Here is a 14,000-nt window from a genome sequence, read left to right as displayed (position 1 = left end):
ACTAGAACACCTGGAAAGGGAAGGAGTGGACCCCAAGCAAGCCAAGGTTCTGTGTGGTTGTGACCACAGCTTAAACCAAATCTGCCTCTGGCCCTTTGTTCCCCCCATCCTCCCCCTGACCTCTCTACTCCCCTCCCCCCTCCCCGCACAGTGCCAGCTTCTGTGAACCTGAAGTTTCTAAGGCAGTGGAGACTACTTCTTAGCGGAGTTTATCCAAAGGGAGGAGATGTTCATGATCATGGTAAAAATAATAACAACAATAATAATAATAACAATAATAATAATAAATCTACCACTTGATATTCTTATTGTTTCTGAACAAAAGCCTCTCGAGCATTGTCTATTTATGTTCAGAACAATAGTTGGATTTACAGGTGCTAAGTTTCTTTCACTGCAGTAATGAGCAAGAAACACCCCCCCCCCCCAGATTTCGTGAGCATTCCACCTGGTGCAGGGCCAGGAGCATCTCCCAGACTGAGTAGTAGAACTTGAAAGAGATCTTTTTCTCCATTGCAGGTAGCTCTGTCATGTAATCTCTCTGCTTCCTATGACACCTAAAGCATTTTTCTTTCCTCTAGACTCTCTAAAGGCCGGTTCCCATTCTGGCATGCTCTTACGAGCCTTCTGCATTTCAGCAACACCTGAACCTGTGACTGGCAGTTTCCATTAGAGTCTTTTCATCAAGAGGCTTTTAACTGACCCTGAGCATCTTAAGCTCTTTCTTCGTGGTGTTCATCCAATTTTAATAATGTTCAATGGTGGGTCCATGGCGTGGGAGATGGAAGATAGTTAAGATGGAGGAGGGTATATTTTGACAATACTAGTTGGCAATGATTACTCTAGACAAGAACTAAGTGTTGAAAGCATGTAAAAGAATATAGATGATAACCTTTCAGCATCTGTATCACAAACCATAATGACTAAATTGAGAGAGAGAGAGAGAGAGAGAGAGAGGAAGAGAGAGAGAGAGAGAGAGAAGAGGTGTCGGCCATAGAGGCAAGCTGGGGTGGGGGTGGCTTGAAGGGGTGGGAGGGAAACTGGGGACACTGGTGATGGGAAATTGCACTGATGGAGGGATGGGTATTGGAAAGTTATATGACTGAAATACAATCATGATCAATTTTGTAATATTTTATCTCATGTGATTCAATAAAAATAAACATATTTTTGAAAAAGACTGATCAGAGAAGAATTTACAAAATAATAATAATGTATTTGGGACCTAAGAGTATAGTGGGTAGGGTAGTTGCCCTGCACACAGCTGACCCGGGTTCAATCCCTGCACCCTATATGTTCTTCTGAACTCTGACAGGAGTCATTTCTGAGCACCACCAGGTTCAGAAAACCAAACCAAAAAGAAAGTGTATTTGTGTGACTACTTGGAAGAGGGGGACATTCCTGGTTTGGTGCTCTAAGACCATGTGGTGCTGTGGGTGGAAACTGGGGCTCTCCCAGGTAAAGCTGGAAAGCGCGCATTCCAGTACTCCAGTCCTTAGACCCAACTTTCTGGGCCCTGTGTGATTATTTTTATTTACTTTTTTGTTTTTGTTTTTGTTTTGGGGTCACACCTGGCGATGCATGGGGTTACTCCTGGCTCATGCACTCAGGAATTACTCCTGGTGGTGCTCGGGGGACCATATGGGATGCTGGGAATCGAACCCGGGTCGGTCATGTGCAAGGCAAATGCCTACCCGCTGTGCTATCACTCCAGTCCCCATGTGTGATTTTTTTAAACTCTATTTTTTTTTTCAGTGCCTGGGATCCAACTCAGTCACCTAAACTTCACTTTTAAAAGGAAGAGAAGGACTGAGAGATTGTTCTGGAATTAAGGTTGCATGGCAGATACTGATTGCATCCCCAGCACCACATATGGTCCCTGAGCTCACAAGGAGTGATCCCTGAGCACAGAGCACAAGCAAGCCCTGAGTACCACTGAATGTGGTTGCAAAACATGTATATATGTATGTATATATGCATATATACACACATTAATGAAGAAAATGAAATCTTCAGGTTATGTTAAAAAAGAATATCAAGATGTATTTCTTCTCCACATGCCCAAAAGTTCCTGATACTGAAATGGTGACAATTACTTTGATTAGTTGGTTAGGTTTGTTTCTGCAGGTCTTTCACTGAAGTGTTATTATCTTTCTTTTTGTAATTGATTAGAACCATTTGTAATTTAATAGAATCCTTGCACATATTGTTTCTTTTCAGACTGTTCCCTGCTGATTTTAGTGACGGGTAGATATTACATGTAACATTTATTCAGTTTATAATTATCAAGGCTGGAGAGATAGCACAGCAGGTAGGGTGTTTGTTTTGCACGAGGTCGACCCGGGTTTGATTTCTCTGTCCCTCGCAGAAAGCCCAGCAAGCTACCGAGAGTATTCCGGCACACGGCAGAGCCTGGCAAACTCCCCGTGGCGTATTCGATATGCCAAAAATAGTAACAAGTCTCACAATGGAGACGTTACTGGTGCCCGCTCAAAAAAATCTATGAACAGTGGGACAACAGTGCTACATGCACACACACACAACAACAACAACAACAACAACAAAAATAACCCTTTTACCCAGGGACCAGAGAGAATAAAGGGAATAAGGCACTTACCTTGCATTCCTCAAAGTCCAGTTTGAATCTCTAGCACCTCAGTCACCCAGACCCACCATATTTCACTGCAGAGCAGTAGATCATTCCAGATTTGATCTCCTGAACCAGGTAAATCCTGTGCCATAGGCCCCATATCAGAGCCCTCTCTTCCCCTTGCACTGTGTTCATTAGAGGTGTGAATTCCCAAAGGGCCATTCAACCATCGATTCATTTGGTAATTATTTGCCAGGTTCCTACTACCTGCTACAAATTATTCTGGAGGCTGAGATAACAGGTATGGATAAGTCATAGGAGACTTAGATAATAAACAAAAAAAAATAAAGAACCTTTTGTTCCCTTGTTCATTCATTGCTGCATTTCTAGAATAGGACTTTGAATAGCAACACAGAGCAGATAATCTAAGCTTGCTGAGGTGAAGGAAAGTGAAGTAAGGGTGAATGGCAGCCAGACTCAGTGAAAAGGCAGGGAGTCGACACAGCCAACGCCTGTGCCTTTACTTCCCCCTTAAATTTTTCCGCAGTGCGAGGCTGATGCTCGATGGAGCCTCTCCTCTCCCATTGATTTCTGTGAACCTGAGTCTGGGAGGTGTTGAAGTGGCTTCTCTTTATTTCTGTCTGCCCTGTGCCTGTGTAGACATGCAAAAATGGCAATACAGGAATTGGAGGAGACTTGCCAAGTGATCTTGTCCACTCTTGTGCCCTGCCATGCCAGAGACTAGTTAGCTGGTTGCCAAACTCATTTCCTCTTTGTCACGACATTCACCTGGGTTTAATTCCCCAGTCAGTTGCAGCTAGGCGTGACTCCATGATGAGCTTTCCTCAGTGGAATGTGGATAGAGACGATCGGCTCTCCCAGGCACCCAGCTTCCGGCTCTTTTCCCATCACCGAGGTTGAGACCCGTGATAGCAATTCCCAGGTGGAAGCATCTGGATCTATGGACTACTACTGGGAGAAGAGGCTCTCGTGTGGTAGGAATATCCATTTTGGATTCGACCTAAGTGAGCCATGATCCACTGGGTTGGGCCACTGTGTCTGGGAGTTTATCTGTTCAAGAAGCTAATGCATCTCTAGTCCAGAGACCTCTCCGGGGTTCCAGACTGTTCTGAAGCTGGACACTGCATATCCCTACCAGCATGGTGGTCACCACTTCAGACTTATTGTGGCCCAAACTGGATTTTCTCTCTTCACCAGCTTCTCCCTCTCCAGGGAGGCCCCTCCCATTGGATGACAGCCCTTTCCACCCTTGGGGAAACTTCTATGTCTATACAAGTCCAAAGCTTGACTCCGTTCTCCTTTCTCTCCTGCCTCCCACATATTCCTGGTATTCATACTATTCTCTTTTTATGACACACACATTCTGGTTAGAGAGATGGTTTAAAAATTAACAAATTACTTTGTATGACCAAAACAATCCCACTTCTGGGCACCAACCCCAAGGATCCAAAATCTCTCTTCTGAAAAGACATTTGCACTCTTATGTTCATTGCAGCACTATCTTCAATAGCCAAAATCTGGGAACAACTCCAGTGTCCAAGAACAGATGAGTGGATAAATAAATTATAGTATAGATACATAATGGAATATGATTCAGTCATATAAAAAAAGATGAAATTATTCAACTTGCTGCTACATGGATGGAGCTAGAGAGTTTCATGCTGAATGAAGTTAGTCAGAAAGAGGGATTCAGAATGATCTCTCTCATATGTGAGAAACAGCAAAGAAATAATAAATGCCCAAAAATTACCAGAGGAACTCTTGGCTGCAATTGCCTGCAATTTCTTGCATTCCAAATGGACTTGGAATCCAACAAGAGCAATAAATGCTGTTAAGGTGAAGGAAACATCAGTTTCTACTGCTTGGATCTATAACAGTGGCCAACCAAGTTATCTGCCTAAGCTACACAGTTACCTCACAACTTTATTTTTTGCACTATAGCCTGAATCATCTCCCAGGGAAAAAAATCAGCTGATTTGTTGGAGCTGGGAGATGCTTATGAAGCTGGAGAACATGCATTGCATGCAGGATCTGAATGCCATCCCTAGCACTGCATGGGTGCTCCCCCAAACACTACTGGTGGCAAGCTCAAGCACAGAACCCAAAGTATCTCCTACACTGCTGAATATGGTCCCAAAACAAACACAAAAAACAACCCGTCTGACTCCCCATTTACTCTTGGGATCTATTCCAAACCCTGAATGATTCTGAAGGCTGACCAATGACAACCCAGCCAGATAGCTCCATTCTCGTTATACCAAACTCATTTTCCTTTCTTAGGCACATAAATTTTCTTCTCTGCCATGACTGTTCCCTCTACCTAGAATCCTCGTTCTTACTCCTTCCCTTACTTGGAACCACAACTAACGACCCTTCAGAGTGAGCTTGAATTTCACTTCCTCTAGGATTAGCTTTTCTTGGACTCAGCTATCAAGTTGTTTTGCTACCTGACCCCTGGAGCAAGCTTGGTCATCGGGTACTTCTTACTGTCCATCATACATCATAACACTCTCTCTCTCTCTCTGATATTTGGGCCACACCCAGTTGTTATCAGGGCTCACTCCTGGCTTTGTGCTCAGTGATCTCTCCTGGCAGAGCATGGGGAACCATATGTGATACCAGTGATTGTACCCAGGTTAGCTGCATGCAGAATGAGTGCCCGACCCACTGTACTATGTCTCCCATCCCATCATTATTCTTTTGACCCTTGGTGGTTGTGACCTGTGCAATTGTCTAGCTTTCCAGTTAGAATGAAGGTCCTAGAGTTTAACCTCAAGATCTAAGTAGGAATAACCATGTATGTATTTGAAGGAATACTGTATCACTGTATCACTGTCATCCCATTGCTCATCGATTTGCTCGAGCGGGCACCAGTAACATCTCCATTGTGAGACTTGTTGTTACTGTTTTTGGCATATCGAATATGCCATGGGGAACTTGCCAGGCTCTGCTGTGCGGGCGGGATACTCTCGGTATCTTGCCCAGCTCTCTGAGAGGGACAGAGGAATCGGACCTGGGGTGGCCATGTGCAAGGCAAATACCCACTGTGCTATTGCTCCAGCCCAAAAGGAATACAGGTAAGCATTAAACTAGTTAATAACAGCCAATTTGATGGGCCAGAGAGATCGTACAGTGGGTAGGACACTTCTCTTGCATGTGGTCGACCCAGGTTCAATCCCCAGTTATCCTATATAGTCCCTCAATCCCCACCATAAGTGATTCCTGAGCACAGAGCCAGGATTAAGCCTTGAGCACCACCAGGTGTGGCTCCAAAACAAATAATAACTTTTAAAAAGGCCAACTTGAAGTTGTAATAAGGCAGCTCTTGGCAGCTTCTCTGTGAACTGAGTCAGCGTGACTTGGGAGGAAACAAACTGCAGAGGAGCAGGTGATCTGCCCCGGGAGGCAGTGAGGTGAGACAGGCACCGGCTCCTGTGGACCGCACCGCCCTCCTCCTCCCACTTTCCTTGTTTCTCAGCAGCATACGGAAATGTAATGTCATGACACATTGGGGGATTTCTTTCCTCCCTTGCATTTTTCTGCTGTGACTCCAGCCTCTGGGGGGGTTGGGGGAACACAGGCCACGGGAGAAAGGAGGCGGGTAGTGGGGAGGTAGTGCCGCATTCCTTAGCGGCCTCCGTTTGCATAGCTCTGAGAAAGAAGAAAGGAGTTAGCGAGACTTGGCAGCCACACTGGGCATTCAGCTCCTGCTCTGGCAGCTGCAGAGGCTGGGCCCGAACACGCGCTCTGCCAAGGCCGGGGAAGTAGCCTCTGTCCCCCAGCCCAGGCTGCCAAGATGAGGTAGAGGAGGTCAGGACCTCTGCCCAAGATGGGATATCACAGAAAGAGTCCCCTTCTTTCTGCCCAGCCTGGCAGCCAGTTGGCCTTGAGCCACTGCTGTGTGTGTATGTGTGTGTGTGTGTGTGTGTGTGTGTGTGTGTGTGTGTGTGTGTGTGTGTGTGTGTGTGTGTGTGTGTGTGTGTCTGGGGTGAGGCTGAGGAGTCAGTATTCAGAGTCCCTCCAAGCAAATCTTTTCAGGTCTGGGCATTGTTGTGAGCAATAGATAGCCCCGGGGGTCAGCCAGCCCCACTCCCACCCTGGGAATATTAGAGTGGCAGCCCCTGGGCTGATGTCCCCACCCAGCTGCTCGGGCCACTGCCATCACATTCCAGAGCATGGCCCGAGAAACAGAGTGAGGCCCCGCTCACCATGGAAACCAGGCTTCCTAAGAAAAGGTCACATATTTGATGTGGCTGTCATCCGGGCACCTTAAAGGCAGCTCTGTTCCTGTTTTCCTGAGGACTTCAGCCAGCGGGGAAGGCCTGAGACAATGGGGGTGGCAGCTGACCTGTTTGCTCAGCTTCAGGCAAGCCCCTGGTGTGAACTTCTCTGCAAAACGAGGGGCTGTCTCCTGATTCAACCTGACCTCAACCCAAGTTGAGTCAGCCCTGCAAACCGAGTCCTGAAACTGGCAAGAATCCAGTTATGCCAAAACTCTGCCAATCAGACCCATGAGAGTGAGAAGCAGCAGAGAACTAGAAGTCAGAGATTTTTAACAGCTCTCACATACTGAGGACTTACTCCAGGCCAGGCTCTGGGATCAAATGTGCACTAAAATCCTCCAAAAACCTTATAAGGGAGGGAGCAATCGCATAGCGGGTAGGGTGTTTGCCTTGCACACAGCTGACCCAGGTTTGATCCCCAGCATCATATAGCCTCCCTAGCACTGCTAGTAGTAATTCCTGAGTGCAGAGTCAGGAGTAACCCTGAGCGTTGCGACAAAACAAAAGCAAAACCCTAGTAAGGGGCTGGGGATGTGGTTCAGTGGTAGGTGACTTGCCTTACATGTGTGAGCTCTTGGATTCGAATCCTGACAAAACAAAAGGGGAGAAAGAACCCTAATAGGAAAACAAGTTAAATATTGTTCAAGATTATTCTATGGGGCCAGAGTGACTGTACAGAAGGCAGGGAATTTTCCTTGCATGCAGCCAACCCAGGTTCAGTCCTTGGCATCTCATATGGTCCCCCGAGCACCACCAGGAGCAGTTACTGAGTGCAGAGCCAGGAGTAACCTCTCAGCATCACCACATGTGATCCAAAAAGCAAAAAAGTAAAAATAAATAAATAAACAAATAAATAAATAAGATTATTATATAGAAATTGGCATGGTCAGGAGTTGAACTCAGGTTTGTCTGATCCAGAGCATGAATTCTTCACCTCCACTCTTTTTTCACTCATTTATTTCTTTGCTTGTTCATTCAAACATCTAGTGAGAGGGGCTAGAGAGCTAGTACGGTAGGCAGGGCATTTGCCTTGCACGTGACCAACCGAGTTCAACCCCCATCATCCCATATAGCCCCCCAAGCATCATAAGGCGTGATCCCTGGGTGCAGTCAGGAGTAAGCCCTGAGCACAGCTGAGTGTGACATACACAACAAATTTAGTGGGGGTCTCTACTGTGCCAGAACTATACTGGCGTCAGGCCTACAGAGTTGCAAAAGGACATGGCTTCTGTCCGCAAGCGCTCACGAAGGGAGAAATAGATGAGTCAACAGTGACAAGAGCATGCTGAAAGTGCTGGGAGAAGAATATTGAAGCTGGTACAGGAAGAAGACGGCTTTTTATGCCTTGGCCATGGCCCAGTGTTGGGGAAGTGCAGAGGAGGGGTGACTAAGCTGGCGGGAGCTCGTGGGAGGCCCCGTCTCCCCAGCAGGTTCCAACACTTACCTGAGTGTCCGTACCGGGTTAAACTCAGGTCAGAGTTCTCAGGTGTTGGGGGCTGGAAAAGTATCTGTGGGTAGGAGAAAACACTTGCCCACCAGGGGACAGTATCCGGCCCCCCTGACCAAACATGGGGCTTCCCGGGCCCATCCAACCCGCTCAGTCCCACCAAAGCCTCAGGAAGAAGGCAGATCTTTCTAGAAAGTCTGGTTCACACAGCCTGCCTGGACCCAGACAGGAGAAGTGCAGAAAGAACATGCTGTTGTGTCTCCCTGCCCTCATGCTCTCCCAGAAGCCTGAGCTCTGTCCAAAGCTGGGGTCAGGGGAAATAAAGCTCGTCCCTCACTCTTCGGGAACCAACCCAATGGCCTTTAGGTTAAGCAAGAAAAAAAAAAAGCGTTGGAGAAGAGGGTGACTTAATTCTTCCCATCTGTCTGGTTCCTACTCCCACATCCTATGGCTTTGGGAAAGCCTCCTACACAGGCCGCGATGCACTAACTCCAGCGCTCCAGCCCTGAAAGGAAGCCTTTTCTTTAGATGCCCTGCAGTGGGTAAGGCCAAGAGGATGCCGGGAGGGAAGAGGGAGAGGGGGAGGGAGAGATGTTCCCTCTAGAGCAAGAGGGCAGCTGGCTTCCCTCAGACTGTGTGGGTGGCAGTGAGCTAAGAGGTCCGTGCTCTCTCCTCCCCATCAATCAAGGGGGCAATCAAGAAAAAAAAAATCGCAATTTCAAAAAGTTCAAAAGGAAACCACAACAACCTCCAAATCATATTAATTTAGTGGTGGCCGACCACTCCGGAAACCAATCATGGGACTGGGCCATTTTAATTGCCTTCTTCTCCTGCTCTTGGAAGAGGTTCACGTTTTTTTCTTTTTCTGGCATTTGACTCCACAGAGTGGCACATCCTGGCCTAGCCTGGTCACCTGAGCACAGCAAGGAGGCAAACACAGGGACTTTGTCTTCTCCTCTGTGCAGAGAATGATGGCCAAGAAGGGGTCATGGCTCATGACCAGTGAGGGTCTGGGCCTCTGGGACAGTGTACAGAGACTTGCATCAGTTCTCGGCGACCTTGCGCTGGGGTCTTCACTCCTTGGGAGACTTGGGGTCTGTGAAGGGGGTCCTGAGACCAATTCCAAATAAGAGTGTGAGCAGTTTCCCCAGCGGATAAGTAATTCTAGGACCCCAGAGGGGTGTCTGAAAATTCAGCGCAGCTCAGAAACAATCTCCCAGAAGGCAGCACCCAACCCCACAGGCTCAGGCCCCCAAGGCTGCGCTCCATCACAGACACCAGCCTAGTGGGGCCTATTTAGTGCTGTGCTGTAGAGTGGAGGTTCTCATTAATCCCTTTGCCAATTTAATGCCAGCAAAGGACACTAAACACCCATTGGATGAAGAGAAATAGGGAAAGATCCCGAACTTGGAAGCTTGTGGAACTTTGGGCCCAGGGAGGTGTCACATGGAAAAGTTCTACTTCTCCAGTCTGGAAACTCTCCAAAGCCCCTCTTTGGAGGTTCTTGTCAGGCGTCATTATTTGGACAGGACTAATTATATTGCTGAGGGTTGGCAATTAGGTCAGTCCCCTCCTTGAAAGAGGGACTTTCACGTTGGTCTCCCTTAGCAACCAGCCCCTGGCCTTAGGTGTCCTCCAAAAGATGCTCATTCGCATAACAAGAGATGCCTTTAGGGGGCTGAAGCAATAGCACAGTGGGTAGGGCATTTGCCTTGCACACGGCAGACCTGGGTTTGATTTCCAGCATCCCATATGGTCCCCTAAGCACCGCCAGGAGTAACTCCTGAGTGCAAAGCCAGGAGGTAACCCCTGTGCATTGCTGGGTGTGACCCAAAAAGAAAAAAAAAAAAAAACAAGAGATGCCTTTATCACTTGAAACTTTAAGGAAATGCCATCACTTGTAGGAACCCTGAGAGAGGGACTGTAGAAAGACTACAGAAGTCTGCGAAAATTTGGGGTGTCATCTGAATGATCAAAATATTTATTTCTTTTATCTTATTGGGAGGGGTACCTGGCTATGCTCAGGGGTTAGTTCTGGCTCTGCACTCAGAAATTACTCCATATGGGATACTGAGGATCAAATCCAGTCGGCCATGTGCAAGGCAAGTGCTCTATCCACTGTATTATGCTCCAGTCCCCAAAGTATTTATTTCTTAAAAATTGAAAAATCATAAGACACCCCCATCCCACCCTCTTAAACTGGGGTTATGATATTACTCATTCTCTGGGGCACTATGAGGATGATGTAAGATCCTTTCAGAAAATTGCTCTTTAGAGGGGCCAGAGTGACAATATAGTGGGTAGGGCCTTTGCCTTACCTGGGGTCAGCCCAGGTTCAATGCCTAGTCCCCTGAGCACTGCCAGGAGTTGAGAAACAAAACAAAAATGTTCTTTAGAGATGAGCAATGCCACTCAAATGTCAGGAATCCTTATTTTCTTATCTGAAGATTCTTCTTAGTTACCCCCATCCCACCACTTTGCCTCTCTTTTGTTCTTCCTTACACCCCACTCCCTCCTCTGCAGTGTCCTCCCTCACCCTATGTGGTCTAAATATAACCCCTAAAGAATTCTTGATTTCCACAGTCCCAGTGAATTTAGTCTTTCCCTATCCGCCCCATTTGATGAAAAGAACATACCTTACCCAGTTTCTCAAGCTGAAGATGCAAGAAATCATCCTTGATTTATGTCATTCTGATAACATCCATATTCAGTCCATCAACATGTCCTATAAGTGATTCCTCTAACATATGTCCTTAATCTGCTATTTCTCATACCTCCTCTGCTACCATCCCCCTCCCAGTCACCAGCACTTCTTGCCTAGAGAACTGGAAAGTTCCCCCAACTGTTCTTGCTCCGTGCTTCCTTCACTTTTGACCCTTGCTAGCCCTTCCCTGCAAATCAAAGTCTGGTTTTGAAAATATAAGCCAAGTCTTGTCACTAACCTATCCTGTTCCAAACCCTCATTGGCTTCCAGGCTTTTCCTTAATGGGATCCTACAAGGGATCTGGTCCTAGGCTCCCTCTTTAACCTCCAATAACTAAGCTGTGTCTCATGTGTCCCTTTCTGTCCCTTATACCTATATGCCTATTCTGATCCCTAGGACTTCAAGTGCCTGATCCTATCAGTTCAGAAGTGATTTCCTCAGAGACATTTTCTTTACCTGCATAAATTAATTCCATCCCTACTCTAATATATGTGTGTTGCTAGTATCTATTTCTTTATTTACCTATGGACTACAATTCCTTGTATAAGTCTCTTCCACTGTTCTCCATTACCTAACACGCCTTGTGTCCGATTTTTGAGACCAGCCAGGGCAGGGCATGGGACCTCATATCTGTCAGGAAAGAGTTCTACTACTTGATCGGGGAAATGATAAATAATGGTGTTGGGAAGGTGTAATGGTGGGAAGTTGTTATGGTAGTGGGATTAGTGTTGGAATATTAAATGTAATAAATCATTGTGAACAACTTTATAAAAATAAAATTAAATTTACAAAAAGAAAGAGTTCTCCCACTGAGCTATATCTGCAATATTTCCAACCGCTTGTTTTGAATGAACAGATGAATGCCTTTACTCCAAATTGCTTTTTCTTCTTCCCCCATTCTCACTCCACTAAAATGCCTTTTCCTTCAGAGCGTGGATCTCATTTGGAAAATGATAGGGAGGCCTCCATAAATATTTGCTGAGTGAACAAATAAAGCTAAAATGAGTTACACCAACAAAGAATGTCAGCCTCTTAATGCATAACTGTTCCCAGGAGTATTAGCATTCTCAAATAGGAAACTTGAATTTCTGGCATTGTTGATAAAGGGAAGAATTTCAGACCAGTCTAGTTGAAGTGATATATGTGGAGAGAGCCATAGTTCCCTGGTTTCTTAAATCCACAAATACTTAATAAGATCTTATAAGGCACTTCTTGGAACTGAAGGCAACATTGAAATATAAAGCAGTGATTAAAAGGCAGTGTTTGTTTCTATGGAAAGAACTGAGAACAGGAAGCCAATGGCCCTGGTTTCGATCTGGGAAGGATCACTAATGACCATGGTAGACCAGTTTCTGGACTTAACCAACTATGACTGGGTCACCAGCATGTGCCCGGTTCTGAATGAGGTACTTTGTTATTCTTATCTGCGAAGGGGGAGGGCATCAAGGAGAAGTTGGACCACATCCAAATGTGCTCTGGGCCTACTCTTGGCTCTATGCTCAAGGGTCACTCCTGGTGGGGTTCAGGAGACCATAGGCATTACTGGGGGTTGAAACTGGGTTGGCAGCATGCAAGGCAAGCACCTTACTTGCCTTGCCATCTCTGATGCCTTAAAGGATGCATAGCATTTTTTCACCTGCCTTATTTTGAATTCACACAGAAATTTATTCTCCAGGTGCCTATTTTGGGTATTTATTTTAAAAGAAAAGAGTTCAAAGTGGTTAGGTTGAGGGGTTGGAGTGATAGCACAGTGGGTAGGGTGTTTGCCTTGCATGCAGCTGACCCGTGTTCGATTCCCAGCATCCCATATGGTACCCTGAGCATGGCCAGGAGTAATTCCTGAGTGCATGAACCAGGAGTAACCCCTGTGAATAGCCGGGTGTGACCCAAAAAAGAAAAAAGATAGTGGTCAGATTGAGACTGGGGCGATAGTACAGGGGTAGGGCATTTGCCTTGCACATGGCCAACCCGGGTTCAATCCCCGACATCCCATATGGTTCTCTGAGCACTGCCAGGAGTAATTCCTGAGTGCAGAGCCAGGAGTAACCCCTGAACATCGCTGGATCTGACCCAAAAAGCCAAAATAAAAAAAAGTGATCAGGTCCTGGGTTTGAGGGCGTGCCCTGGAGAGCAGTGGACTCAGACCTGTGTTTTTATCATCCTGCAGTCCAGCACCTTCATGAAGGCATCTCTGGCCTCTTTTCAGGAATCTGCAAGCTGGGACAGAAGAAGAAACCTCTTAGGGCCTAAAGATTTTTCTTCAGGGTCCCCTAAGCACCACCAAGGGTGATCTCTGAGCACAGAGCCAGGGAGCTGGCTTTTGTGACCTTTTTCACCTTATGACTTCTATCTTTGGGAAGGAAAGAGAACAAGATTGACTTGAGAAGTCTTGTAGAGTGTGCCTAGTGGTTAGAGGGAAGTTCGGGCCTCCTGAGTTCCCAGCTACCCTTGCCACTCACTGCAGGCAAGTATGTCCTCTCTGAGCCTTCGTTTTCTCACCTAAAGTCTTCCTTCCTTCCTTCCTTCCTTCCTTCCTTCCTTCCTTCCTTCCTTCCTTCCTTCCTTCCTTCCTTCCTTCCTTCCTTCCTTCCTTCCTTCCTTTCTTCCTTCCTTCCTTTCTTCCTTCCCTCCCTCCCTCCCTCCCCTCCCTCCCTCCCTCCCTCCTTCCTTCCTTCCTTCCTTCCTTCCTTCCTTCCTTCCTTCCTTCCTTCCTTCCTTCCTTCCTTCCTTCCTTCCTTCTTTCCTCCCTCCCTCCCTTCCTTTCCTTTTCCCCCATCCCGCCCCAGTTTTCCAGGAATGCCACATTTCCTCACAGAAAATAATTTCCCAAGACAACAAGCAAAATGAAAGTTATATTAAGAAAAACATAGGGCTCAGGGATGGGCAGTGAGGGAGAGAGGGGGAAGAAAATGAACATGGAGTTCTCCATGGAGGAAAAGCTGAGAGTTGACATACAGG

This window comes from Sorex araneus, chromosome 6 (assembly GCF_027595985.1).
Source record: "Sorex araneus isolate mSorAra2 chromosome 6, mSorAra2.pri, whole genome shotgun sequence".
In the NCBI taxonomy this organism is placed as follows: Eukaryota; Metazoa; Chordata; class Mammalia; order Eulipotyphla; family Soricidae; genus Sorex; species Sorex araneus.
The sequence above is the reverse complement of the archived record's forward strand: the minus strand, read 5'-3'. Positions refer to the sequence as shown.